Here is a 3939-nt window from a genome sequence, read left to right as displayed (position 1 = left end):
GAGGTCAGTAATCCAGGGTAGAGTCAGTAAGGTACAGAACGGCAGACTGGCTCAGGGTCAGGGCAGGCAGAGGTCAGTAAGGTACAGAACGGCAGACTGGCTCAGGGTCAGGGCAGGCAGAATGCTCAAAAAACTAGAAAACATGGACTGGAGAGAACATGAGTACGGGAATAAACACACTGGTAGGCTTGACGAGACAAGATGAACTGGCAACAGACGTGTGCTCGCTTTGGCAGCACATATACTAAAATTGGATCGATACAGAGAAGATTAGCATGGCCCCTGCGAACTGGCAACAGACAGACAGAGAACACAGGTATAAATACACAGGGGATAAATGGGGAAAATGAGTGACACCTGGAGGGTGTGGAGACAAGCACAATATGCGTGTGACACTCTCACATACAGTTTGACACAGATGATGGGGATGCTGAGTGGCGCAGCGGTCTAAGACACTGCATCTCAATCAGTTTGACACAGATGATGGGGATGCTGAGTGGCGCAGCGGTCTAAGGCACTGCATCTCAGTGCTAGACGTGTCACTACAGACACCCTGGTTTGAATCCAGGCTGTATCACAACTGGCCGTGATTGGGAGTCCCATAGGGCGGCGCACGATTGGCCCAGAGTCGTCTGGGTTTGGCCGGTGGTAGGCCAACATTGTAACTAGAATTTGTTCTTTAACTGACTTGCCTAGTTAAATAAAGGTCAAATATAAAATACAATTACCGAGTCACACTACAGTGCAGTCCCAGGACGTTCAGTTCAAGACCTGCTCACCTCTCACCATTACAATAACACTGAGGATAGCATTTTTGCGGGAGTATGATATTTGTGTGTCTCAATTAATTCAGGATTATCCGTAACCATGGTAACGTCCATGTAGAAGTGTTCAGAAGATGTTTTCTATTCTAATTTACAATACAAGTGACTCCAAAATTACACAATATATACATTTACCATTCATTTCTATTGGGCACCAAATAATCTGAAACACAACCAAAACAAACAGCAAATACAACCAACAGGTTTGTAGAGTCTCAAGCTTGATGTAAATCATTGTGTGCTATCAACATGGGATCAAATACTACACATGTGACTACTTTAATAGACATATAATGAATTTGTCCCAATACTTTTGGTCCCCTAAAATGGAGGGACCACTTCTATGTACAACAAGTGCTGTTACGTCTAAACAGTAAACCTGATATTGATGAAACTATCCTCAAATTAAAGCTGACATTCTGCACTTTAACCTCATAGTCATTTCATATATAAAGTACTAGAGTATACAGCCAAAACAACAAACATCACTCTCCCAATATGAGTCTATAACTAACTATGAGTCTATAACTATGAGTCTATAACTAACTATGAGTCTATATCTATGAGTCTATAACTATCTATGAGTCTATAACTAACTATGAGTCTATAACTATGAGTCTATAACTATCTATGAGTCTATAACTGACTATGAGTCTGTAACTAACTATGAGTCTATATCTAACTATGAGTCTATAACTATGAGTCTATAACTATGAGTCTATAACTAACTATGAGTCTATAACTATGAGTCTATAACTATGAGTCTATAACTATCTATGAGTCTATAACTATGAGTCTATAACTAGGAGTCTATAACTATCTATGAGTCTATAACTGACTATGAGTCTATAACTAACTATGAGTCTATAACTATGAGTCTATAACTATGAGTCTATAACTAACTATGAGTCTATAACTATGAGTCTATACCTAACTATGAGTCTATAACTATGAGTCTATAACTATGAGTCTATAACTATATATGAGTCTATAACTAACTATGAGTCTATAACTATGAGTCTATAACTATGAGTCTATAACTATCTATGAGTCTATAACTAACTATGAGTCTATAACTATCTATGAGTCTATAACTATATATGAGTCAATAACTATCTATGAGTCTATAACTATCTATGAGTCTATATCTATGAGTCTATAACTATCTATGAGTCTATAACTATGAGTCTATAACTATGAGTATATAACTATCTATGAGTCTATAACTAACTATGAGTCTATAACTATCTATGAGTCTATAACTATCTATGAGTCTATAACTAACTATGAGTCTATAACTATCTATGAGTCTATAACTAACTATGAGTCTATAACTATCTATGAGTCTATAACTATCTATGAGTCTATAACTAACTATGAGTCTATAACTAACTATGAGTCTATAACTAACTATGAGTCTATAACTATCTATGAGTCTATAACTAACTATGAGTCTATAACTAACTATGAGTCTATAACTATCTATGAGTCTATAACTAACTATGAGTCTATAACTATCTATGAGTCTATAACTATCTATGAGTCTATAACTATGAGTCTATAACTATCTATGAGTATATAACTATGAGTCTATAACTAACTATGAGTCTATAACTATCTATGAGTCTATAACTAACTATGAGTCTATAACTATGAGTCTATAACTAACTATGAGTCTATAACTAACTATGAGTCTATAACTAACTATGAGTCTATAACTAACTATGAGTCTATAACTATCTATGAGTCTATAACTATGAGTCTATAACTAACTATGAGTCTATAACTAACTATGAGTCTATAACTGACTATGAGTCTATAACTAACTATGAGTCTATAACTAACTATGAGTCTATAACTGACTATTAGTCTATAACTGACTATGAGTCTATAACTAACTATGAGTCTATAACTAACTATGAGTCTATAACTAACTATGAGTCTATAACTATGAGTCTATAACTAACTATGAGTCTATATCTATGAGTCTATAACTATCTATGAGTCTATAACTGTGAGTCTATAACTAACTATGAGTCTATAACTATCTATGAGTCTATAACTGTGAGTCTATAACTAACTATGAGTCTATAACTAACTATGAGTCTATAACTAACTATGAGTCTATAACTATGAGTCTATAACTAACTATGAGTCTATAACTAACTATGAGTCTATAACTATGAGTCTATAACTATCTATGAGTCTATATCTATGAGTCTATAACTATCTATGAGTCTATAACTGTGAGTCTATAACTAACTATGAGTCTATAACTATGAGTCTATAACTAACTATGAGTCTATAACTATCTATGAGTCTATAACTATGAGTATATAACTATGAGTCTATAACTATGAGTCTATAACTATCTATGAGTCTATAACTATGAGTCTATAACTATCTATGAGTCTATAACTAACTATGAGTCTATAACTAACTATGAGTCTATAACTAACTATGAGTCTATAACTATGAGTCTATAACTATCTATGAGTCTATAACTATGAGTCTATAACTATCTATGAGTCTATAACTAACTATGAGTCTATAACTAACTATGAGTCTATAACTATCTATGAGTATATAACTATGAGTCTATAACTAACTATGAGTCTATAACTAACTATGAGTCTATAACTATCTATGAGTCTATAACTATGAGTCTATAACTATCTATGAGTCTATAACTATGAGTCTATAACTATCTATGAGTCTATAACTAACTATGAGTCTATAACTAACTATGAGTCTATAACTAACTATGAGTCTATAACTATCTATGAGTCTATAACTATGAGTCTATAACTAACTATGAGTCTATAACTAACTATGAGTCTATAACTATCTATGAGTCTATAACTATGAGTCTATAACTAACTATGAGTCTATAACTAACTATGAGTCTATAACAATCTATGAGTCTATAACTATGAGTCTATAACTAACTATGAGTCTATAACTAACTATGAGTCTATAACTAACTATGAGTCTATAACTAACTATGAGTCTATAACTATGAGTCTATAACTAACTATGAGTCTATAACTATCTATGAGTCTATATATATGAGTCTATAACTATCTATGAGTCTATAACTGTGAGTCTATAACTA

The 3939-nt window shown here is 33.2% G+C and overlaps 1 non-coding gene across 1 annotated transcript; it reads left to right on the top strand.

Annotated features, from left to right (window-relative positions):
* Positions 1 to 220: 220 nt before the first annotated feature.
* Positions 221 to 324, top strand: LOC123995989. Its single transcript, XR_006831935.1, has one exon. It is a non-coding gene; the product is annotated as a U6 spliceosomal RNA (small nuclear RNA).
* The last annotated feature ends 3615 nt before the right edge of the window (positions 325 to 3939 follow it).

Source organism: Oncorhynchus gorbuscha, linkage group LG14 (genome assembly GCF_021184085.1).
Source record: "Oncorhynchus gorbuscha isolate QuinsamMale2020 ecotype Even-year linkage group LG14, OgorEven_v1.0, whole genome shotgun sequence".
NCBI lineage: Eukaryota > Metazoa > Chordata > Actinopteri > Salmoniformes > Salmonidae > Oncorhynchus > Oncorhynchus gorbuscha.
Note: the sequence above shows the minus strand (reverse complement) of the source record. Positions and strands in the feature narration are given on the sequence as shown.